The sequence below is a fragment of the Terrapene carolina genome, unplaced genomic scaffold (genome assembly GCF_002925995.2).
Source record: "Terrapene carolina triunguis isolate 2854851 unplaced genomic scaffold, T_m_triunguis-2.0 Scaffold142, whole genome shotgun sequence".
Lineage (NCBI taxonomy): Eukaryota > Metazoa > Chordata > Testudines > Emydidae > Terrapene > Terrapene triunguis.
The window spans coordinates 3,871,434-3,897,677 of record NW_020664493.1 but is presented as its reverse complement, the minus strand read 5'-3'; the positions used below and the strand labels follow the sequence as shown (position 1 = coordinate 3,897,677).

Below are 26,244 nucleotides of genomic sequence, written 5' to 3'. Positions count from 1 at the left end.
TGGGGAGAGAGACAGTCATTCACCATCAGCCCCATGGACTTGTCAAGGTAAAGGGGGGGTGAGAGGGGGGCGGGGGAGGGAGACTCAGAGAGAGGAGGGGGGGGGAGCAACATCGAGAAAGTTAAGCGCACCCGATAATAAACCAGTCCATCCCCAAGCCCATTGCCAGTGCAGCGCTCGCGTTACAGCCCGACCCCCCCCCCCCGAGCCAGGCCACGCAGAAGTTTGAGGCGCTCAGAGTAACTCGCCCCCATGGCACAGCTGTAGCCTGTGGGGCCCGATTCTGCCTTGGCCGCAGCAGCTCCCACAAGTCAGTTTACATCAGCGCTGTATTTGGCCCAATTCTGCCCTCAGACACAGCTAGGCAGCGCTGCCTGAAGTGGACTGCAGCTGTGTGGGCCCGTCTGAGGGCACCGTTGGGCCCAGAGTGTATAACTAGCCACTGGACAGACTGCCTACCTTCAATGTAGGCAAATTAAGATTTCCTTTGAAAGTGTTAGCTTTGGCATTTAACAAGGCTTAGCAATGTATATAGACTCTTTCATCATTGAGCCACTTCATAAACATTGACTAAACATGGTATCCCACCTGCTAGTTTGGTGTATCACTATCCCCATTTTACAGATGGGGAAACTGAGATGGAGGTTGTGACTTGCTCAGGGCTGTGGAGGAAGGTTAAGAAGTCAGGCCTGCTTGACTTTTAGTCCCCTGTTCAGACTACTAGACTACACTTGGCTTTTAACTGCTTAAGGACCCTCTCCTGTGAGGGACCCCTGTGCCTGCACAGAACCCATCCACTGCACTAGTGCAGAGTAGCTTGCAGGGTCAGGGGCCGGGCCTAAAATTATAACCTTAATGGAAAAGTATTGTAAGATATTTTATGTAACTTCTTTTCTTAAGAAAAAAGATTAAATAAGCAAGGCCCTGATCCTGCAAACACTTGTTTACATACCTAACTTTGGGGCAGATTTTCAAAGGCACAAATGGGAGTTAGGTGCCGTACTCCCATTGACTTTTATAATCTTTGAAAAATTTTGCCTTCATGTATGTGAGTGAGTCCATTAAGCTCAGCAAAACTATTCACAGGTATAAAGGTTTGTAAGCTGAGGGCCTAATATTTCTACTGATTTCACTGCACACTTCTAGATCTGTGTGGTCAAAACTATGCAGTTCTGGAACTTCACAGTGAAATGGCAGTGCAAAAATAACACAAATAATCACATAACTAACATTGCCATTATGTAGAGAGACCTGAAGAAGAGCTCTGTGTAAGCTCAAAAGCTTGTCTCTTTCACCAACAGAAGTTGGCCCAATAAAAGATATTACTACCTCACCTATGTTGTCTCTCTGATATCCTGGGACCAACATGACTACAACAACATTGCATACATTGATATTCTGTGTTTAATTTATTACATTGTCCTTCAAACTTAGTGGAAATGTTATATAGTACATTGCAAAAGTGATTTTTAAATTTTTATATCCTTTCCCTCTAATTATCTTTGAAACAAGTTCACAATAAGCACTAGCCACCTGAAAAACTTCAACTTGTAAAGTTTAGCTATTTTAAATTGTGTTCAAAAATAAATAATTAATCACTTTATAGCAGTAAAGATACATATATATTTTCACCCTTAATTTACTAAAAGATTAGTGAAAATCAAACTTTCAAAAAAAATGACCTTTGAACTGATAAAGTATCAAAAATTTCAGTTTCAATGAGAGCAGTGAAAGAAAAACTATAGTACTGTCTATACCATTTGTATGTGTTTAGTTTATACACAATGATTCATAGTCAAAACATTCTAGACATCATTTTTCTATTAATAACCATTTTTAAACTATAATGCAAAAACAGTATATAAGGAAAAGGTGTACCATGGAGATCTGACAGCCTACACAACAGGTTGTAATTGCTCTGGTCTGTAGTGTGAATTATGGTGTTGTCAATCATAACTTCATAGTTAAGGTTTCACCAAGATTGTAGCTAAAGTGAGATTTTGTATCCCCTAATGTCTAATCATTTCCCTCAGATTTACACTCCTTACTTAACATGCTTAGGCCCCTATCCTGTAAAGATTTTAGGCACATAGCTAACTTTATTCACTGTGAGTAGTCCCATTGACTTTAATAATCATATACTTTCTATATAAGGTTTTGCAAGATCAGGGCCATAGACTAACATCCTACTTTAATTTTTTAGATTATTTCATATAAAGGCAGAAACTTCCATTTGAAACTTTAAAAAAATAAACACTTCCTGAAATTTTGCTCTCTTTGGCTTTTTTTGGCTCTCTCTAACAAGCATTTAGATCTCCAAGACACTTAGAAATACAGTCATTCACTAGTATCTCACTAGATCTCAAATCTAAGCTAACTAGTGAAACTTACATTTAAAAAAAGTTATTCTCATTATTACTTATAAATGAACAGATCTGCACAAATAGAAACCAGTGGAAGATGTCTTGATTTCTTAACTACTTCCATTGATCTCAATGGGGTATCGAGTCAAATATTGTACAATTACAATTATTTAAATATCAAAATTGTTAACTACTTAACTGCTGATCACAGCATATAAGAAAGGAAAGGGATGATCATATTATGAAGATGTATGCAATTTACAGTGAGTGATGTCCATTCTGGTGTCACAATTGGGAGTCATTTGGGAGAGTATCACCACTCTCCTCGCCTCAATTTGACCAGTGAAGTTAAAGGGAAGAACAGAGCCTAGGGGGGTCTCTGAGCTGCCAAGGGACAGCCAATCCCCAAATCCTTACCTTGAGCAGGCCAGGTCCCCCCAGATCAGCAGGGGCTTGGTCTGCTATCGGTGATGAATGTCAGGCCAAGCAGCTTCCTCTCTGGCTATAATGGTTACCTTTGCTGGATGCTGTCTGCAGACTCAGATGCACATTATTGCATCAATTACCCTTGGTTCATGTTTTTAAGATTTTTTTCACAACCATGAAGGTTAGACACTTTTGTCTGTAATGAACATTGAGATTCTGTCATTATCACGTAATACTTAGAGCCAGGGCCTTAGACACTTGTCTATAGTTCCTGCATCTTAATAATCCAGTGGGTGTATCCAAATCCCACTAAGGGGTGCCAAGCCTGAGGAGCTCAGCAGAACACGTATGATCAGATTTGAACACCTGCACAATGTATTGTGAGTGGCATCTCATTTTGGTATCCCAAATGGGCAGAACTTGGGTTGTGGGTGGAGCTTGGGGGATTCCCCGCTGCCCAATTTGAGTCCTGCCTTGCCCAGCTTGTCTCTCTATCTCATCTACTCTTGATGTCAATCTGTGCCAAAAAATTAAAAATTCTGCAAAATTATGCAAGTTTTATTTGTCAATAAATAAATGCAGAGGCTCCAGCATGACAGTGGGGAGCACAGGCCATTGGCTGCACGAAAGTGGGAGATCACCCTGCAGCCCCCGCATACCTGGGACATGGACTCAGTGGTGAGGCTGCACCTGACCCTGACACAGCACAAGGCCTGGGCCTGCCCTAGAAACACCCTGGGCTCTGCCCCACTGCACCAGGCATACCAGGTGTGGGGAAGGCATGCTCAACCAGGCAGGATCCAAGTGTGGAGGAATCCAAGTGTGGGGAGAGAGGATTCTGTGTGGGACAATCTGGGTGCAGGCAGCTCAGTGGGGGGGTCTATGTGTGTGTGGGGGTCTGGATGCACAGAGGCTCGTTGGGGGGCGGGTTCCAGGTGCAGAGGCAATGGGACTCTGCAGGGGCTTCCAGGTGATGGTGGTTGGGGCTCAGCGGAGGGGTCTGGGTGCTGGGGGAGTGGGCTTGGTGGGGTGGGGGTCTGGGTGCAGCTAGTTGGGGGTCTGAATGTGGGGGCTCAGGGTGGGGCAGAGGGTGGGGCATCAGGGTGGGGGTTTGAGTGCAGGGAGCTCAGTGGGGAGGTGGTCTGGGTGCAGGGATGGGGGTCCGGAGGCAGGGGGTATGGGTGCAGGGGGGCTCCAGATGCAGGGGTTGAGGTTCAGTGGGGTGGGGTTTGGGTATGGAGGGCTAAGGGGGTTCTGAATGTACTGCGTGAGGCTTGGCAGGGGTCCTCTTACCACCCAGCCTCTACTTCCTACAATAGCCATCCAGTCTTCAGCTTACCTTGGCAAATTTAGGACCCATAAATCATCACAGTTGCAGCTTCACTTGTGATAGCAGTGATAGAGGCTGTAGTGTAGATAAGACTTTGTTATATCACATCTACCCTTGTTTACTGGTAGTGTTGCAATGTTGGTGAATTAAAGGTCCTAAATTCACCAGTGTAGACATAATCAATGGAAGTTCCCATGATAATACGCAATACACCAAGTAAAAAGTGTTTGCAGGACTGAGAAGTACATCTGTTTTGTAGACCTTCTTACAAATATTTTGTTTAAAAAATTGTAGCACATTTTTACCATGCCTCGCCTCTGAACTCTGAATAGCCAACCCTCAATTTCATTTTTTAGTCTTCCTACTGTCATGATTCTCTTAAGATAAGTACGAGCCATATGGGCAAGAAAGGCTGGGATAGTAGATAATGTTTTCACCCCTCAGCTCATAGAGAGCCGAGTATTTCATTCTAAACCCCTGACATTGATCCTGAAATAGCTACTGGGCCCCCAAAGAGTAATGAAGCACATCCTCCTTTGTTGGGGCTAAGTAAAGAAGTGAGATGTTACTGAGCTTTGATTCCACAGTAGCATATCGATAAACCTGTCCAAATGTTGCTAGTTTTTAAATATCAATACACTTGCTGTTTTAATGCTTTTGTTGTTAATTTAGCACTCCTGAAAGGTGCCAGTTTGGCATTTGTTGAAACTGAAGCCCTATATTTATCCATAGATTAGTTTCAGGGGGCAGTGGTACAGCAGACTTCTCCACAGTGCCCTGCCAATGAGCTTCAACCTTGAACTGAAGAGAAAACATTTAACAGTGAGAAAGTAGTTTACTCTCCATGACTATTCAGTTCTTTCACTGGATGTTTTATTTTAGCAGTGATAGAACTTAGATGTATAGCAGTGGTCCAGCCCCTGTGCCGACCCTTTCCCCCGAGGCCCTACTCCTGTGTCGCCTCTTCCCCTCAAAACCCTGCCCACCGCTTGCTCCTCTCCGCCCCATCTCCCCATCGCTCACTCTCACGGCTGGTAAATAGTGGGAGGGCATAGCCCTCCCACTTTTAGAAGTGATGGGGCCATGGCCTCCTGGCCCTCCCCTGTTCTGGCACCCCTGCAGTGGTCTCCAAACTGTGGGGCATGCCCCAGGCCAGCCCCCACAGGGGGCAGGGAGGGAGTGCAACCCAGTTCCGCTCTGTCCCCTGCCCAGCTCTGGCCCAGCCACAGCTCCACTCCACCCCCAGCCCAGTCCTGGCTCCAGCCTAGTTCTGTCCTCATTCCTTCTCCATCCCCATGCCAGCTCTGCCTCTAGCCCCAGCTCCTCCCCCATCCCCAGTTCTGCCCCCAGCTCTGCCTTCAGCCCAAGCTCCTCTGTTGAGCCAACTGTGCAGTAATGGAGGGGGAGCACAGACTCATTCCATTACTGGTAAGGGGGGACATGACAGGAAAAGTTTGGGCACCACAGATGAACAGAATGGTAATCACCAGGACCATTCTTCTTTCCTTTTTTGAAAATAGATATCGTAACTGTTTTTCTCAGTCTTTTATTACCTCCTCAGTTATCCATGGCTTTGCAAAAATAATTGTCAGTGACACAATAACTTCTTTAGATATAATACCAACTTTAGGCCCTGATCCTGTAGACATTTATGCATGTGCTTAACTTTCCCCATGAGTAGTCTCATCAATAGAATGACTCACATGAATAAAGTTGAACATAAGTGCAAGTGTTCGAAGCACTGGCGCCTTGAATTCTGTATGGGTGAATCCCTGCATCTGAATGGAATGCCACTGAAATTAATGCAGGATTGGGCACCTCTAACGTAAACTCTGTCTAGCATTTACTTATTTGCTTTTTTGCTACCTAATCTGTTTCCTCCAAGCCTGGCTTAATTTAGGTTGTTCAATTGCGTCTCCAATTTCTCATTTCTGGTGTGCAGCCTGTAGGCCCTCACAGCATGCATCAACTTTTATTAAGTCTCACAATATCTCTGTGAAGTGCAAAGTATTATTTTATTATACCTATTTTACTGATGGGTAAAACAAAGCATAGAAAGATTAAGTGAATTGCCCAAGATCATCAGAAAGAGGCAGAGTAGGAATAGAATTTGAGAGTTAATCCTTCACTCTCCCCATTAATCTTCTTTGTAAAATATTGAGATTTAAATGTAGGGGTTTTGTATTTTTGCATTTATTTTAAGAATATTATTTATTTACGGTTTTTATTTATTTATTTTGCAAATTAATATAAAGTCTATTTTTTTCAGTTTTCTGGATATGTTTCAGAATATTTCATCCATTTGTTTGCATTGCTCCAGAACAACACGCCTCCTGCAGTAAACTTGGTACTGCTCCACAGTTTTAAATTGATTAGGAAAGGTGTGAAAATGATGACCAGAGGCTGAAAAATAAGGAGCAGTGTGATAAATTTCAGGATTTTTTGGAGTATAAAGATGTTATTTTTTCCTTGTCTTGTTGGTAGAGAATAGTTTTAAACAGTGGTATGCAAAATGTGGTCCATAGGCTCCAGGTGATGGACAGAGATAACAAGGAACCCGTGGCATGCTGACAGTGTTCCAGATGATTTTTGGTATACTTATGAGATGGTGTCTCTGTGTCTTCTCTTTCTCTATGGTAGCAGTATCATAGAGTGAGGAGTAATGGAGAGCACCGCCTTCTTGGCTGCTTTCATGATTTCCACAGCTCCTTCTATCTCTGTGGTCCTGTTACCATAGAGATAGTAATATTGGAAAGATTAACCCTCTCCCAGCTAATTACACAATCTGTTTTGGAAGTGCAAGTGCAAGTAGGCATAGAGGACTGTGAGTCCCCTTAACAGTTAAGGCTGCAACCCTGTGTCAATAATTACTTTAGTATTAATGGTATCACTCACTGAATTAATTATCTTTCGCCAGAGGTAATTGCTGTGTTACAATATATTCATTGTATTAAAAAGAAGTTTTTATTTTTATATTTAACCAAAGAGAGACCAGGCAGTAATCCAACCTTTATGCTCAGAGCATAAAGAAATAACCAGGAACTCATTTATTTTTTAATGTGGATTTCACAGTTTGTTTCTTTTTGATTTCTCAGTAACTTTTTCTCTGGTTTTCATGAAACCAGATTCAGCAAAACTCTTAAATATGTGCATAATTTTAAGCACATAAGTAATCACATCCTGCTTCAGCAAAGCACTTAAGCCTGTGGTCAAGTCACACTGGCTTCAGTGGGACTTAAGCATAGGGGTGGAATTATTTATGAGCTTAAAATTAAGCACATGCTTAAGGGTGGGATTTTCAAAAGCTCTCAGAATTGACCTCTCTCTTTCACTTCAATGGGTGCAGAGTTAGGTCAGTACTGAGTGCTTTTGAAAATTCTGCCTCAAATGCTTTGCTGAATTAGGGCCTTTGTTTCTTTTTTTGTTCCATCCCTTTTTCTCTCTTTAACTCACTTTCACTTCTCTGACACTTCTCACACACCCTGTTTCCTACTAACCTTTCCTCTTTCGCTCAGCTTCCTATTAACCTTTCCTCACTGACTATCCCCTGCCTTTCTTCCCTTTATGGGAGTTTTGTGGCTGTCACTACACTTTTTTCAGTTGGTGCCTTTTTCACTGGTTGCCTAAATCTAACTGCCATAGAACCTTTTGATTTCAACTCTGCCTCTTCTGCTAAAGAAACACAAGCCAAAAATGTTCAGCTACAGCAGAATAGTGAGGAAAAGAATATCAATGCATGTGTAATCTGTAAGAGGGCGAAGCAGGACATAAAAGATATAAAAAGTTATTTCACATAACGGAATTAAATGCTAGTTCTATGCAGTGACAGGAATTTCTGGTGGTTGTTTAAATATCCATTGTCTTCTTAAATAGTGCACATTGAAAATATTTCATTGAATGAATGTGTATCACTGAACCTTTTTTAGGTCTGGGGAGAAGCTAAGTGAGAGTGGAAGAGAAGCAGGAAGTTACAGAGAAATGGGTGAAGTGCAGTGCATTCTATAGGCCTGTTGCCTGTTAACTGCAGTCTTGGTGAATATCAAAAAAAGGTAATCTGAACTGCACTTCTGTTATTTTGCACCTTCATGAAGGGACATATAATTAGGGCCCTGTATACTCCGCGGCACAGAAGGACCAAATTCTGTGGAAACAGTCCCGAAGGCTCTGGATTAATGTATTCTATCAGTATGTGATACCTTTCATTCTAATCCCCCTGTCATACCACAAACACACACGGGTGGCTCATCATTGAAAACATGAATTGATGTAAAATTGATTGATTATTTTTTTTTACAATTATTTTTGAGGATGGATTTTTTTGCTAGGGTTTTCAGATGGCCCAGCTCCAATCCTAGGCATTGACTCCCATGGTATTTTCTTAGCAGCCTGGTTTAGAACTACCTTCTTTCCATCCCTGTCAGAGAAGGACGGTTTGTGGCCGGCTTCAGTGTCTCATTTACCTGACTCCCTAGGCCTTGGCTGCTGTGCTGTTCTCTACTCTGTCAAGCTCACCAAGCTATACTTTTGGCTCTCTCCACTCACTGAACTGCAAACTGGACTTCAGCTCTTAGATACACTCTGCTGCCTAGCTCCAGGGAACAGTGTAGGAAGCATGCACTATAATCCACTTAATCTCCTCTTTTAGGAAAGATGGAGAGCAAAAGGTAACTGCAGGCAGCAGGGCAACGAGACAGACCACAACATTTTGGGTGGCTGTCTTCAGCAATAGACCAAATTCCATGCCATCTTGGGAAAATGCCAAATTCTGTGGCTGCAGAATCATAGAATCCAAGGGGCCCTGACTGCAAGGAATAGGGCACATCACACCTCTCAGAGCTGTTGTTTCAGGTTCTTTGCAGATTCAGGCAGCAAACATTGCATCAGTTTACATTCATTTGATGTTTTGGAAGCTGTCTCTACAACCATAACAATTAGAAATAAGGCCAAGATTTCACCCATAGTTTTTTTAAATGAAAGTTTAGATTCTGTAGCACAATTCTGCGGAAAGGGGTGAATTCCTCAGCCATGGAATCACAGAATACTCAGGGCTCCGCATATAACATGTTACTGAATTAAAAAATACTCCTCACTATCACAGTGATTGGTCTCAAATTTGGCACATGCTCCCTGAAATGCAGATTTTAATTTTATTTATTTGCCTCCCTGCACCAACTGAAAAACCTATCCACCTGCCAAAACTAGAGTTTCAAGTCTTCAAGTCCCACATAGGAGCCAAACTGCCTTAAACCCAGGATACTGGATTTGTTGGGATTGTGAAAGTGGGCACACATTTTATCTGCTTCATTGCTCATTCACAGGAGAGATGGCAGGGGATAGAAAACGTTGATAACTTTGGACTCTGATCTCTGTAGAACACAGGATTCTTGTCAGTTTAATTTTTTTGTCTGCTCACAAGAATAGAGCCAGCAGAGGAACAGATAGATAGTATGGTATCTGTGATTCCAACAGAATTGTGTTTATATTATGAATGAATTTATATTTGCTTCTAGTTTATGAGCTGGTTTCTTAAGTCTTGTAGCTTTTTTTTTTGAGAACTAGTTCTCTAGTTATTAGTTACTTCTGTATCTGTGTGCATGTTTAAAAAGAGGAGACACCTTTCCCTCTGCAAGTTTCTAGGAGTGTGTCAAATTTGAAGGCTAGACTCATGATGGCTATTGACAGTGTCCCTTGTCCATTACAAACCTGTTTTTAAAGAGTTTGTAGTTTATATATATATGAACATGATCACTGTTGACGTTTCCCTGAATGGACTCAACCTAGAAGTGTTCTTTAAAAAAAAACCTGAATGTAAGTTCTGTGTGAACAGGGAACGAGATATGTTTATTTGTTTAAAATGACTTTTTGCACTTCTTGTATCTTAAACATCTTTGATTTAAGAGCTTAATTTTAGCAAATAATCAACAATACTTCGTTTTCATAAGAATTTTTGTTTAAAAAGGCCAACAAATTTAACTTTAAAAAGTGGCTAGTGCTAAACTGATTTTCATTACAATTTTTTATTACATATTTTCTAAGGCCCTGATCTTAGAAGCTGCTTGACACAGTCAGACCCCTGCGCCAGCATGCAGCCCATTGACTTCTTTGGGACTCCGGGCTGGCTCAGGGATCTGCCTGCATAGTTCAGCTTCCAGGCTCAGAACCTAAATAGGTATTTGCACAATAAACCAAAGAAACTAGAGTCGTCAATGATTAAAAAATGTGTTAAAATATGTCTAAACATATATTTGTACCATATAACAGTAAAAGCTCCCTGGACGTTAATGAATATTACAGGTCTGTCGCATCTTATGCGCATTCAACATGCGCGATTTCAATTTTATGCGGTCGGCAAAAACAAAAAAAACAAAAAAAAAAAGAGAAAAATAACAATTTCAATACTATACCTGTAGTGCGGGCGATTCCGCCCGCCATTGAACTCAATGGAATTTTGACTATACGCAGTTTTCGCTTTACGTGCTAACCGTGGAACGGAACCTCCGCGTAAGACGAGACAGACCAGTGTATCAGTTAATGTACATGTCCTTAAGATTTTTTTCAAACCAATGTTTAAAAAAAAAAGAATTAAATAAAAAACAAATACTAAAACTGACATGCAAATGAAAAAAATCATAAATACTACACTTAAACAGGCTGTGAGAAGACACAAGAGCACATTAATAATTAATTTTTTTTATCTCCCTACCTATTTTTGCAGGTGTGTGAAGGAGCTTTCATTATTGTCATTTCCACATAAGCCCAGATCCTGCAGTTGACTCTGTGTGGGTGGGACTCTATTGAAGTCAATGAGGCTCCACACTGGGGATGGGTTCTACCTGTGAGAAGTCAGTTGCATGATCAGGGCCCTAGTGCGACGCCTCAGGGTGCATTCCGGAGCCTGCTTACCAAGATAATGTAAGTCCTGTTTTTCCCCCCCAGATTTGTTTTCTTTTATATGCCAAAGGGTATGAAATAAGAGTACTAAAATGTTAAAATATTTTACTTAGAGTAGTTTTAACATTGTGCTAAAAAAAGTTGTGACTTTGTGGTTAATTTAATTTATACACACCTTTCTAATTATGTTTTCTTGGCAGTACTTTAGGCAAATTATATATTACTTTTGTCAAAACATGTCCTTCTTAATGGCACTAAGATTTTGTGGATATTGAGTCACAAGATCAGAAATTTTTACTCTAAGTACACTGAAATTGTTGAATTTTCCAGTAGTTACTGATATGTCAATATTAAAAAAGGACTATGGGTAAAAATGTGAATTGGGAAATTTGAGTTATGTATCCAAGAAATCCTCATTTAGCTTAGTGTTAGAAAACATATACAGCACATCTACCAGGGGTCTCATTATTCTCTGGATAATTTATCATCTAAATGTGGGATACAGTAGTATTGCTTCTAGATATGGAAATGTGAATTTGTTTCTCTTTTCACAAATATTACATCTATTTCTCCTTCTAGACACACACTCTCTATCTCTCTTAATCTTTCTGAAATTTAGAGAAAATTCTGTAAAAACTGATTACACTAGTATTTGTGTAGCTACGGTATCAACATTTACTAATGTAATTATTTTCTGTTGGTTTGCATACATGAATGTTAATAAATGTGCACTTGCAGTATGTATCTTTGTGAAAGTTGGTTTAAGTAAACTAAACTAATCTGGAATTCTGATTGACTTCCATCAGATATGCTGATTAAACTGTAAACTCCTTGGAGCAGGAATTGTATCTTTTATTGTGTCCATCACACTCTTAATGCTTAAATAATAATAATACTTACAATGTCATATGCCACTGTGTTCACATAGAGTGATTATAAATACCTTTACCTGGATTGCGGAGGAAGTGCTCTCCCTGCAATTGTGGGTACAGTCACTACCAAGACTCCTGCTTTTATGTTTAAATGAGCAGAAACTCACTGTGGGCGTTCTCCCTGTGCAACTGTGGTGATATTGTAACATTGCACATCTATGCTGATATTCTTTATTTCCCTTCTGCTATCAGACAGCCAGCAGAATGTTTTGAAAGAGGTCCCATTCAATCAGCAAAGGGATAGAAAGTGACAGAGTATGGGAATCAGAAGTGTAATGGAGTATACTGGCCCTTTAAGTTTAGAGGAAGGCCAGAAAATCCTATTCCAGAAACACTGGAATAAACAAAGTCTCAGGAAATGGCAGAAGCTGGAAGAGAGGAAGTGGTTCTGGGGAATTAGTAGTTGGATGGGGATGAGAAACCCAGGACACTGTCCCTTTAAGGGCCCAGGAGCAGGAGCTCTGTTGTGTAGGATGGGGCAGGGTCCCCTCTTTCCCAGCCAATCACGAGAAGCTCTCTGAAGGAGAGCAGTATATGTGCTGTCTTCTCCGTAGGAACTGGGGAAATGCTGACAGGATAAGAAAGTCAAATCCAGAAGGCTGAGCTTCCACTAGAGTGGGCCAGGAGTGGCAGCTTTGTGAAGAGCAGACTGGGGAAGGAGAAGAGCTCCATGTGTGGTAGAAGAGCCTGAGCTAAGTGTGAACCTTTGGGTTGTGGTAATGGATTTTATTTTGAGGACCTTGAGGACTGTTTTGAACTGTCTCTATTATTTAACCAACCCCAGATAGGAAGGGGGTGTTAGCTGTGAGAAAGACTGTGTGGAAGTCTTAAGGGGCCATGAAGAGGGAAACCAGAAGCAGGCCATGGCAGAGCCTTTGCTGGCCACAAGGGGGCGATCAGGAGTTGGCTGCCCTTGTACAAGAAGGTTCTGTATTATTTGTGAATGATGGCAAAGAAGGGGGGGAAGGTCTAAAGAAAGTGTATGTGAAAGCAAGACGAGTTCTCCCCCTGCAAAGAACAGAGAAGCAGGGAATAGGTATGTGACAGGAGCAGTAATGGGGAAGTGAAAGTGAGTTGAAGAAAGGGAGCCAGAGAAAAAGGAAGAAATCAAGAGAACCAGAAGAAAGTACACCTCTACTCCGATATAACGCTGTCCTTGGGAGCCAAAAAATCTTACCGCGTTATAGGTGAAACCGCATTATATCGAACTTGCTTTGATCCGCCGGAGTGCGCAGCTCCGCCCCCCCTCCGGAGCACTGCTTTACTGCGTTATATCCGAATTCGTGTTATATCGGGTCGCGTTATAGATATATATATATATATATATATATAGATAGATAGATAGATATAGATATATAGATATATAGATATATATATATATTGGGGTAGAGGTGTAAAAGTAGAAATACTGGTAAAAGAAAGAAAAACAGATGGTACAATCTACCAGAAAGGATAAATTATCTCCTAGTTACTAGTAGTGGGCACTACCTTACAGTGCCACCATAGTCACATGTTGCAGTTGGGCACTGATGTGCTGTACCATTGGGTGCTCCTTAAGGTGGCAGACACAGTTGTTACTAGCAGGATGCACAAAGATACACACTCCACACCACTTTGGGCAGTTCTGTGTTAGATGCACAAAGGATAGTCATATACAGAGTTTGGAAAATCAACTTGCCCTGGGCAAATGGCAGGCTTACCTGAGCAAGTGAGGGCATCTACACCACTAATGTCTACAGAATCAAAATTTTCATTTAAAAATAAATTAAGTTTATAGCCCTTATTGTTACAAAGATAACCTTTCCAACATGAACCAAATGTGAACTGTAGTGTCACTTTCCTGAGTCTGCAGACAGTTTTAGTGCCTCTGCTTCTGTTTGTAGATTTGTCAAACAGCAGTAGGATTAGTGAAAGTCTAATCAGTTTCACATTCCTATTCAGAAACCTGTAGGCAATGGTGAAACTGCCAGAAATGTCAGTTTGCTGCTGCTGCTGTCTTGGAACATTGTGAGCAGCAGCAGAAGCAGACACTGAAGATATTTACAGGGGAAGAGGACCTGAAAATGGAAGCTGGGAATGGGGATCTCTTCCCTCAACCTTTCACAGCTACCAGTTGACTTGGGGAGGGATAGAGTAGTGGAGACCTAAATACCCTGGTAGCAGCCAGAATGTTCTAGCGGGTGAGAGAGGAGATAGAATGTTTTTTATCCTTTTTAGCAGTTATGTGGGGGCGGACCTTCAAATTTGTAAGATGCCTACTAACTAGCTACTAGTATAAAAGATAAAGAGTCTCCAAACATAGTCCAGGAACAGCATTCTAGTAGAAATCTCAGTACCCTCGTTTTTCCTAGCAGCTGATGGCAGAGGAGCTGTCATTCTTACCAGGACATTGTCCCTAAACTTCAGGGGTGGAGTCCCAACACTTTTATCTTTCATATCTACCTCTTGACTAGTAGGTTTAGTTTTCTGATTGTCAGGTGTCTGGTAAGTTTTTCTAGCCCTGACCACCAAGGAGTCAAGAGATAAAACATCTCAGCTCCACTTGCTGAAAACATTTATCAGGCTTGTGAATGTATATTAGAGTTCATGTTGCCACACAATAGATTTTAAATAAATGATATATTTAAAAAAAAATTAATGTTGTCATTATTAACATACACGAATTGTCTATACAAGTACTAACCGATCTTAATAATAACCTGCACCTGTTCCCTTTCAAAGACCAATTTGTGTTTGGTCAACCTCTTATCATTATCTGTATATTTATTTTGTTCAGATTCCACAAATAGTAAGCATGCATTAAAAACTATTTGATGCTGATGTAAGGCGGTCTGTAATTTTTTCTGTGGGAAGGATTTCCCATACTTTATTTCTACATGTCATTAATGTTGGGAAATCTTCCTTTACCAAAACAAGGTATCACACATCTATGTGTTCGTAGTAATTTGAGTTATTCATGTTATCAAATATATTAAGGAATGATTACTATATTATGGATGTTGTTATAAGTGATATTAATTGTTGTTTATCTTTACAAAAATCTGTTTTCTTGGAATCTTAGATTAGAGTCTAGCACATTATATGGAGTTTAAACAAATTCCTGAAAACAAAGTTTGATAAAATGTAAACAATGGCAATTTTAAAGAAGGTTAAAAAAATTTGGGAAGTTAGCACATTCCCTTTCTCTCTAAACATTCTTGTTTTATATTTCTTATTTGTGTATTTTTATGCACATAAGGAGAAAATGAACATTTGTACATGTTTTCATATTGAAAAATATTGTTTTTGTGTTGAAAAATCTGTTATCTGCTCTTTTGCAGTTTTCCAAGCTGTGCACTTCGTATTTTCTTCAGCTTTTTCAATATAACTTTTTTCATTTTCTCTCTTACAGTGATAGGTTTCCTACCTCTATTCTTTAGCAACAGAAAGCCATGTGGTTTTTTTGTCATTTCCATATTCCTCCTACATGCTAACCTTTCCTATTTAGGATCTAATTCAGCAAAACATTTAAGAATGTGCTTAATTTTAAGCACATGCTTAAGTCCCATTGATGTCAAAGTTGAGCATGTATGTTCAGCATGTTATGTCCTTTCCTGAAATTGAACCTTAATAGGGTTAATCCTTTATTTATTTATTTTTAGTAAATATTTATCATTTTTCCATTCTTCCATCAAAAAAATCTTCTAGTCCAGCATATTTCCTGGAGCTAAAAGGTGTATCCTCATTTTTCTCTTCATATAGCTATATTTATATATGTCAGATGTTGGCAGATAGGCATTTAGCAACTCAAAACTTTTGGGTTATTTTTTTTCAAACATGCTTTTCTTGAAAATAAGATATTATTTTGTTTCTTACGTTAGAGCTGAGCTCTTCTTGCCTAGGATGACATTATTTTTTCTCATTTCCTCTCTTTACATATTATACAGCATACCTTAAAGTATGTGATAATTTGTTTTCTTTGTGATAAAGTATGTTGTACTTTGTGATCTGGTTAAATAGACGAAGAGTATCTTTTTTAGGCTCCCATCCTTTAGAGAATCCACACAAGTAGAATAATCATCTTACATGGATCTCTTTGTAGGATTGGGGGCTTATGTTATATATCAGTTTATCTTTTTTCTTTTTACTTTATGTTTGTAAACTTATATGGTTGACTAAAGTCAGATACCCAATTACATGACTTCTTTATAATTTCAATTAAATGGTTAATTGATATGTGTCCTTTAAGACCTGCCATTACAATAAATAACACTGAAAGAACACAAGTAATAATAAAACACAGCAGTACATTTTCCATTTTCTGCTCACAGTCTGTAAACTTTTGTGGGCAACTGTTTCTGCCCTTCCTTTGCTGGAATAACTTAAAGCTGTAAGTTGTATATTCAGCATTAGTCTCTAAAAATTGAATCTACTGTTATTGCTTGTCAGATGTCATGTTAACCTTAAATACTCTAGAGGCTCATGCGTACTGAACAGCATCGAGTTAGAATGCTTGATCAAGGATACTGTATACTACACTCAGTGAGCCTAAATAGTATAATACATTCATAAATTCAATAAATTATATAATTATGTTGGTATTGCGCCAAACATTAGTATTATCCATAAAATGACAGTTACTGTGTCATTTTTTAAAAAGATCTTTTAAAGGTGGATTTTGCGATCATAAAGGCCAGTAAGTGAGACTTCCCATCACTTGAAACAGGTTGTTTTTATTGTCTCTGATTTGTTAGAGAAAAGGGTATACCATATAATTATATTCAAGTTTTTGTCTTAACTCTTAGCTATTTTTATTTAATATAAAAAGAGTTGTTATTATGTAATGAGCTGCTTATAAAGTATTTAAAGACATAAATCATTCAGGATTGACTACTTGTGGCTTCAAAAAGTGGCTGATGAAGGACAGAAGTGGGCTTGTATTTCTTGTACAAATATTCTGTTATAAAAGTAAAGTATCAGAGATGTTAATATAGGGTCAGTCCAGCAAAGATCACTGTATATTTTGTTCTGTGGGCAGATCCTTTTATAGGATTGGGATTCCATCCTACTTTCTAAGGTTATTATAGTGTAAAGCCTTGTTCACATTTCCATTACCGAGTCTTATTTTCAAAGCTTTAAAATTTTGTAATATGAATTTGTCCAGGAATAAGAGAATATTAACATTAAAATAATAATTCAGTGGTCTTTGAGTAACGTGTAAAAAAAAAAGAGGACTCTGTAAAGATGCTTCCTTTTCACAACAAAATACAGTATGAAAAATCCCAGGTCTGATCACAAATCCTAGCTGGACTATACATAACCAAATATAACTGTAGAAGGATATAATTAGAGTTAACTTACCTTTCAATACTGGAAAACGAACGGTGTGCAAATTTCATCCACAAACTGTAAAAAAAAAAAAAAAGGGGGGGGGGGAGAATAAAACATTAAGATAGCAAAAATAACTTAATCTGTGACCCTTCTAGTTTATATGCTTGGTTCAATTACAAACAGTATGTTATTTTAAATGGATTTGATTATAAGTAACAAATTAAATATTCAGGGTAAACTACATACTCTTTTTAATTGATGCAACAAACAGATCTTTCTGTGGAAACTGCAAATAGAAGAATGTTCTTTTTCCTTATAAGCTAAAGTGCTTAAACTTGCTTATTTTTAAACCTAGAAATACAGGCCCAGATTCTTCTCTTCTGTTTCATCCACTGCACTGTTCAGGAATCTGGTTCTATCTGGTCAACTCAGAATTTTTCTGGTGTAGCCCAGGAGTCCCCAGGTGATGTAAAATGGAGTATTTAATTCCTGTGCTAACTACCCCCAACGCACACTGACATAGGGATGCAAATGGGTGGGATAGAGCACACCATCATTATGGCAGTTCATAGATTCATAGATTCATAGACTCTAGGACTGGAAGGGACCTCGAGAGGTCATCGAGTCCAGTCCCCTGCCCGCATGGCAGGACCAAATACTGTCTAGACCATCCCTGATAGACATTTATCTAACCTACTCTTAAATATCTCCAGAGATGGAGATTCCACAACCTCCCTAGGCAGTTTATTCCAATGCTTAACTACCCTGACAGTTAGAAACTTTTTCCTAATGTCCAACCTAAACCTCCCTTGCTGCAGTTTAAGCCCATTGCTTCTTGTTCTATCCTTAGAGGCTAAGATGAACAAGTTTTCTCCCACTTCCTTATGACACCCTTTTAGATACCTGAAAACTGCTATCATGTCCCCTCTCAGTCTTCTCTTTTCCAAACTAAACAAACCCAATTCTTTCAGCCTTCCTTCATAGGTCATGTTCTCTAGACCTTTAATAATTCTTGTTGCTCTTCTCTGGACCCTCTCCAATTTCTCCACATCTTTTTTGAAATGCGGTGCCCAGAACTGGACACAATACTCCAGCTGAGGCCTAACCAGCGCAGAGTAGAGCGGAAGAATGACTTCTCGTGTCTTGCTCACAACACACCTGTTAATGCATCCCAGAATTACGTTTGCTTTTTTTGCAACAGCATCACACTGTTGACTCATATTTAGCTTGTGGTCCACTATAACCCCTAGATCCCTTTCTGCCATACTCCTTCCTAGACAGTCTCTTCCCATTCTGTATGTGTGAAACTGATTGTTCCTTCCTAAGTGGAGCACTTTGCATTTGTCTTTATTAAACTTCATCCTGTTTACCTCAGACCATTTCTCCAATTTGTCCAGATCATTTTGAATTTTGACCGTATCCTCCAAAGCAGTTGCAATCCCTCCCAGTTTGGTATCATCTGCAAACTTAATAAGCGTACTTTCTATGCCAATATCTAAGTCGTTGATGAAGATATTGAACAGAGCCGGTCCCAAAACAGACCCCTGCAGAACCCCACTCGTTATACCTTTCCAGCAGGATCGGGAACCATTAATAACTACTCTCTGAGTACGGTTATCCAGCCAGTTATGCACCCACCTTATAGTAGCCCCATCTAAATTGTATTTGCCTAGTTTATCGATAAGAATATCATGCGAGACCGTATCAAATGCCTTACTAAAGTCTAGGTATACCACATCCACAGCTTCTCCCTTGTCCACAAGACTCGTTATCCTATCAAAGAAAGCTGTCAGATTAGTTTGACATGATTTGTTCTTTATAAATCCATGCTGGCTATTCCCTATCACCTTACCACCTTCCAAGTGTTTGCAGATGATTTCCTTAATTACTTGCTCCATTATCTTCCCTGGCACGGAAGTTAAACTAACTGGTCTGTAGTTTCCCAGGTTGTTTTTATTACCCTTTTTATAGCTGGGCACTATATTTGCCCTTTTCCAGTCTTCTGGAATCTCTCCTGTCTCCCATGATTTTCCAAAGATAATAGCTAGAGGCTCAGATACCTCCTCTGTTAGCTCCTTGAGTATTCTAGGATGCATTTCATCAGGCCCTGGTGACTTGCAGGCATCTAACTTTTCTAAGAGATGTTTAACTTGTTCTTTTTTTATTTTCTCTTCTAAATCTATCCCCTTCCCATTAGCATTCACTATGTTAGGCATTCCTTCAGACTTCCCGGTGAAGACCGAAACAAAGAAGTCATTAAGCATCTCTGCCATTTCCAAGTTTCCTGTTACTGTTTCTCCCTCCTCACTGAGCAGTGGGCCTGCCCTGTCTTTGGTCTTCCTCTTGCTTTTAATGTATTGATAAAAAGTCTTCTTGTTTCCCTTTATTCCCGTAGCTAGTTTGAGCTCATTTTGTGCCTCTGCCATTCTAATCTTGCCCCTGCATTCCTGTGCTGTTTGCCTATATTCATCCTTTGTAATTTGTCCTAGTTTCCATTTTTATATGACTCCTTTTTATTTTTTAGATCATGCAAGATCTCGTGGTTAAGCCAAGGTGGTCTTTTGCCACATTTTCTATTTTTCCTACCCAGCGGAATAGCTTGCTTTTGGGCCCTTAATAGTGTCCCTTTGAAAAACTGCCAACTCTCCTCAGTTGTTTTTCCCCTCAGTCTTGATTCCCATGGGACCTTACCTATCAGCTCTCTGAGCTTACCAAAATCCGCCTTCCTGAAATCCATTGTCTCTATTTTGCTGTACTCCCTTCTACCCTTCCTTAGAATTGTGAACTCTATGATTTCATGATCACTTTCACCCAAGCTACCTTCCACTTGCAAATTCTCAACGAGTTCCTCCCTATTTGTTAAAATCAAATCTAGAACAGCTTCCCCCCTAGTAGCTTTTTCAACCTTCTGAAATAAAAAGTTGTCTGCAATGCAGTCCAAGAACTTATTGGATAGTCTGTGCCCTGCTGTGTTATTTTCCCAACATATATATGGATAGTTGAAGTCCCCCATCACCACCAGATCTTGGGCTTTGGATGATTTTGTTAGTTGTTTAAAAAAAGCCTCCTCCACCTCCTCCACCTGGCTAGGTGGCCTGTAGTAGACCCCTAGCATGACATCACCCTTGCTTTTTACCCCTTTTAGCCTAACCCAGAGACTTTGAACACTTCCGTCTCCTATGTCCATCTCCACCTCAGTCCAAGTGTGTACATTTTTAATATACAAGGCAACACCTCCTCCCTTTTTCCCCTGTCTATCCTTCCTAAGCAAGCTGTACCCATCCACACCAACATTCCAATCATGTATATTATCCCACCAAGTTTTGGTGATGCCAACAATGTCATAGTTGTACTTATTTATTAGCACTTCCAGTTCTTCCTGCTTATTACCCATACTTCTCGCATTTGTATATAGGCATCTAAGATCCTGATTTGATCTTGCCTTGATCCAGTTTTGCCCTGACCCTCCTTTCTCTCTGCCATTATAGCCCACGCTCCCTCCTATTTCTGACCCATCTCCCAGGTCTCCATGTTCTCCACTTACCTGTGGGCTTTGCTCACCTATGCCCGTCGAACCTAGTTTAAAGCCCTCCTCACTAGGTTAGCCAGTCTGTGTTCACAATTGGCTTATTGTTTTATCAAGACCATAGCCAGTTGGCGTAAGGTAGAGCAATCCCTAAGCTGTTAATATATGCTGAAGGGGCAGAGCTGGTGCAGATGCACCATAAGAACCAAGAAGGTGTAATTTGCTGTTTGACAGTCCACTTCCCCAGCACTGAGCAGATTCAGTGGACAGGAGAATCTGGGCAGCAATCCGTAAAGATACACAGTCAAAGCTGGTAGTCCTAAAAATTGACTTGACCATTCTCCTTGTGTTATATTGAAGGACTTGACCCTAGGAATACAGTTACGTATGTTTTCCCCATCTAATAGTTCATATCATATGAGAAATGAAACCAAAGCAGACGTGACTTACAGTGATTCTCATTAGACAGAGTTTGCATATGATTTCTTATAAATAGTGCATGTTGTTTTACTCTTCTTGTCGCATTAGAAAGTTGCACACTTGCTCTTTTTTTCTCCTGTTTTTATAAGGCTATAATTCTTAAGGTTATATAAAGTCTTCAGTGTAAAACCATTGTCCAGGTAGTCCAATATTTAGGTTTTAAATATATCTTTTAAAATACATTGGAACTGACAGGATTGTCCTGTTTTAATTTGATATGTAAACCAGGCTGATTGCACATACTTTTGTCTCACTCAGTAAGGACCATTGTGTATGTATGACACACTGGTCTGCCTTCAGGGGTGGGGTAGAGTTCTTCTGTCGACCTTGAGGTGTGTACATTGCGGCTTAGGTCGTCTTAATTAACTTTTCACATCCTTGAGTAATGTAGCTAGGTTGACCTAAGTTTTAGGTGTAGACCAGGCCTCTCAGGGATTGTGCCTCAGGAGGCATAGTGCCTCCCTGATTTCCTTGGCTGACTATGGTAGCTCTGACAGCGCCATAGAGTGCCAGCCAGTGCTAGATGGTGGGACTATTGCCTTGCTTCCTTCCCATCCCCCTTTGGGTGATTTGCACTGCAAAGGTTGCTAGTATCTTCAACCCCCTTTACTCCAAGTGCAGTGTCTGCTTTTGTGTCTGGCCCTTGTGGAGGAGTTGCAAGGATGGAGAGAGGAGCTTCCTTGCACTTTTGCCCTCCACCCCCTGAACCTATACTGGGGATATACCCAATCTGGCCCTTTTAAAACTCCAGGGGGAAAAAATCCCTGAGTTTCATTGTACACCTCTACCCCGATATAACGCTGTCCTCGGGAGCCAAAAAATCTTACTGCATTATAGGTGAAACCGCCTTATATCGAACTTTCTTTGATCCACCGGAACGCGCAGCCCCGCCCCCCCAGAGCGCTGCTTTACCGCGTTATATCAGAATTTGTGTTGTATCGGGTTGCGTTATATCGGGGTAGAGGTGTATTTAATTTACAAGTGTCCAACAACATTTAATTCAAAGATTCTTAGAGAGCATATTTATTTGTGTATTTTTCTACAATATTTTTTATCTATTGTATATCATAAGAATTCATGAAGTCTTGGTGTACGGCTCTGTAACAGGGTCCACGTCCCCCCCCTCTTCCTAGGGCCCGCTTGCTGCCCCCAATCAGGCTCAGAGAGACTTCAGGGTTGTGCAACACCCATGTCTTCATTTACTTAACTTCATCCTACCACCAGTGTCCATCTATGTACAAGTTTTACAGGATTACTCTCCTCCTTTCCAGGCAGAGCCAGCCTTCTGCTAGGAGACCTCCAGTTCCCTCCCTGGCTGCCCCCCTGGCTTCTGGCTCCCTCCCAGCCTTTATAGCCCTTGGCTTGTCAGGCCAGCAGGTGTTGCCAATCCTCAGGCCAGCATCAGGCCTTTTCCATCAGCCCCAATCTGCTTCCCCTGATTGGAGCTGACTGGGCAGGGGCTAATTAGGTGCTTTAAAAAAAGGAGAGCATATTTTCATATATTTATACTTTCCAAGGCCAGAAGGGACTATTGTGATCATCTAATCTGATTTCTGTTTAACACAGGCCATAGAACTTCCCCAAAATAATTCATAGAACATGTCTTTTAGAAAAACTTCTAATCTTGATGAAAAAATTGCCAGTGATGGAGAATCTGCCACAACCCTTGGTAAATTGTTTCAATGATTAATTACCCTCACTGTTAAAAAAATTATGCTTTATTTCCAGTCTGAGTTTGTCTAGCTTCAACTTTCAGCCATTGGATCATATTATACCTTTCTCTAATAAACTTGAAGAGCCCATTATCAAATATTTGTTCCCCTTGTAGGCTCTTACAGATTGTAATGAGATCACCCCTTAATCGTCTTTGATTAAGCTAAATAAATTGAGCTCCTTGAGTCTATTGCTATAAGGCATGTTTTCTAATTTTTTAATCATTCTTGTGCTTCTTCTCTGAACCCTCTCCAGTTTATCAACATCCGTCTTGAATTGTGGACACCAGAACTAGACACACTATTCCAGCAGTGTTCTCATCAGTGCCAAATACAGAGGTAAAATAAACTCTCTTTTAATGTTACAGAATACAGAAACCCAACAATACAAGCTTAGGTTTGTCTTGCTGTAAATATATTTAATATTATGCAACAAATAATTCATCATTTCAGACTTACTGATTTCTTACTATTTAGTGCCTTTCCGCTGACTAGGATAAACTTGTTTTGGCTCACTGAACACTCCTGTGCACTTCAGCATAGTAAACACAAGTAATGTACAATAATACAAACAGCATAGAATTAGATGCAAATAAGTGCAGTACATTTTCTCTGCTCAGAATAAGATAGTTAGAAATATGCTATTTCTCAAATTATTTTGTTTTAAGTCAAACATTGTGATGTTGATCAGCAAATACCTACTGAACTGCAAGTAATTCATTACATTTAGATTAAAAATTGCTCAGTTAGTGATATGACCTTGTGAGGCTTACTTTTCCATAGTACAGCTATGGAAGCATCACGACAGAACAATTACCCCTTCACTTTCATTTTGTGGAATACCCAATGTATTCATTCACTGCCTTATTATTGAGAATAAATGTAGATAATTAAAAACTTGCAATTTAGAAGAGAAATTATTCTAACACACTCAAGGGATAATAACTAGTTTAACTTACTTTTTCTTAAGCTCTATGTTTATTCCTCCCTCAGGCATCCAGGACAGGCTCTTCCTCCTTTTTTTTTTTTTGCCTCAGGAGAAAACATCTATACAACCACCAAAATATATATACCAAGATCAACATTTAGTTGAAGGATTAAAATGCAATTTAGTATACTCAAATACTAGTGGCACACATGCATGCTGAGTTTGTGCTTAAAACTCAAAGACTTTATATACTCAAAAATATCCACTCGTGCAATATCTCATTTATTTAAATTAAACATTTTAATTTCACTTTTAAAAATAAAATATGTCAGCAGTCTGCTAGTCCTAATTTGAGATGATCAGGCTCAAAAACCTTTTAGAAAATGTGACTTTGAGTTTTGTGAAACATAAGTGTCTTAGAAACAAATTTTAGGGTTTTTTTTACTACAGTTTTAGCACTCCAAAACAGCCACATAGATTTTCTTATTTTTTTTCCACAGAAAATTAAATTCTAGGCTAATGTCTTGTTCAAATTTCAGCCTAAGGGAAATATTCACAACAAAGTTAAAAGAATATTTTAAAAGTAGTGGGGAAGGGAGTATTGAGGTGTGGGAGGTTGTATTGTAGAAAGAATAAAACGGTCTTAATTATAATGGCACAAACACAACCACTAAAATCATGAAACCTCTGTTCTGAAACAGCATTTAGTGTGATATTAGGTTTTGGAATATAGCTCTCATTCCTGTACTCAAGAATTACTGTCTGTAGTTTATTTGTTAGCATTTTCCTTGCAGTGATTGTTAGGTGCCCTGGCATATTTGCCACTGTCTCTATTTTCTATTTATTTTCTGTGTTTCACCTCTGTTCTTTTCTAAAAAAATTTCATCATCTTGTTTTTCTGCTTTCCCCTTTTCTCTGAGCTTTAGCTACCCTCTTCCTTGAAGCCTCTCTTTAGCATACTTGATTACTTGGAGGGTTACATGTCTGCCTCTCCTCCCAGGTTGAGAGGCATAATTTCTGATTTGCAAGGTGGAAGATCTTTTTCTTTGATGTTGATATCAGTATTTTCTGTGAGAACTACTCTTTTGAAGAGATAGAGCAGACTGTGATACTCTAATGAATTTTATGTCCATTGAATCACTAAGAGACTGGGGGACATGGATCAGCATTCACATTACACTCCTGGTCAGTACCCCGTGCAAGCCGGGGAAGCTAATGATCCAGCCAGCCCACCAAATTTGGTGATGAATCCTGGTCACATGCCACCAGAGGCACATTGCGCATATGCTAAGAAGATTAAGAGACTTCATTCTTCTGCACAGAAGTATAATGCATTGCTTGCCTAACCAGCTTGTAATTCAGAAGCTTTTATAGAATTATAAAACCTAATGTGAAGAGAATACAAAATCCATGAAAAATGTCATAGTGCTTTAGATGTAACAAAATATGTGATATAGCATTAGTCTTCATTCTGGAAATGATAGTAAAAGAACTTTTTGATCAGATTTTCTGAAGTGGATATTTTATATCTTGTTACCCAACCCCAACGTTCTTTAGACAATTTGAATTATTTGGTGGTGAGCTATCACAGTGACAGGTATCTTAAAAATCTAAGAAAGAATTTGCACAAGTAAAGTACAGAACTTTTCTGTTATACATACACATTTTGGATATGAAAAATGTTGCCATTAAGAGTGGCCTTCTCATGTCTAAAGTAACAGAATGTAATATTGACTTCTTAGAAAATTGGAGGTATGGCTGAGAATTTCATTTATGCTGGCTGCAAATTATTAACACTGTAATAATAGCAGGCCAGCATGTGGTACTGGTACCCATTAAAAAAGCAGTTGCTTTGACACTCTGACTGACTGACTAAGAAAATAGCATTACTCTTGAGAAATGGGAAGCAGCGGAGCCTTAGAATATCTCTTTAAATCAGTGACTAGTGTGGCAATTTCTTGTAATTTTTGGTTAAAATTAGTCACAGTTGATCCATTCCACCATGGTTAACAACACATATGGAAATTATCTAAAGGGAGAGCAATATAGGGTTGAAAGACTGCATCTTTTGTTAGGACTATATGGACAATATCCTCAACAAGTGTAAATTGACACAATTCCAGTGAAGTCACCAGCTAAAGATTTGGCCCTATTTTTTTTCTTATTTATACAGGACAAGATTCTATCACGCATACTGATGCTGAGTAGTGCCTTACTTGATGAGTAGTCCCATTGACATTTCAGTGGAATTACTCACTAAGATACTAGTCAGTATGAATAGGGTATCAGAATCTCTCCTCTAATTTTTACAGAATAGTAAGCAAGTAGAGAAAAATAATTAAATGA

The 26,244-nt window shown here is 39.6% G+C and overlaps 1 long non-coding RNA gene across 2 annotated transcripts; it reads left to right on the top strand.

Annotated features, from left to right (window-relative positions):
- The first annotated feature begins 8 nt into the window (after positions 1-8).
- LOC113406854 lies at positions 9-23,262 on the top strand. Of its 2 annotated transcripts, none has more exons than XR_003369890.1 (3): positions 9-47; positions 10,835-11,031; positions 23,227-23,262. It is a non-coding gene; the product is annotated as an uncharacterized LOC113406854 (long non-coding RNA). The 2 variants fall into 2 exon arrangements; XR_003369889.1 differs by lacking the exon at positions 9-47 and adding an exon at positions 8,051-8,168.
- Positions 23,263-26,244: the final 2,982 nt, after the last annotated feature.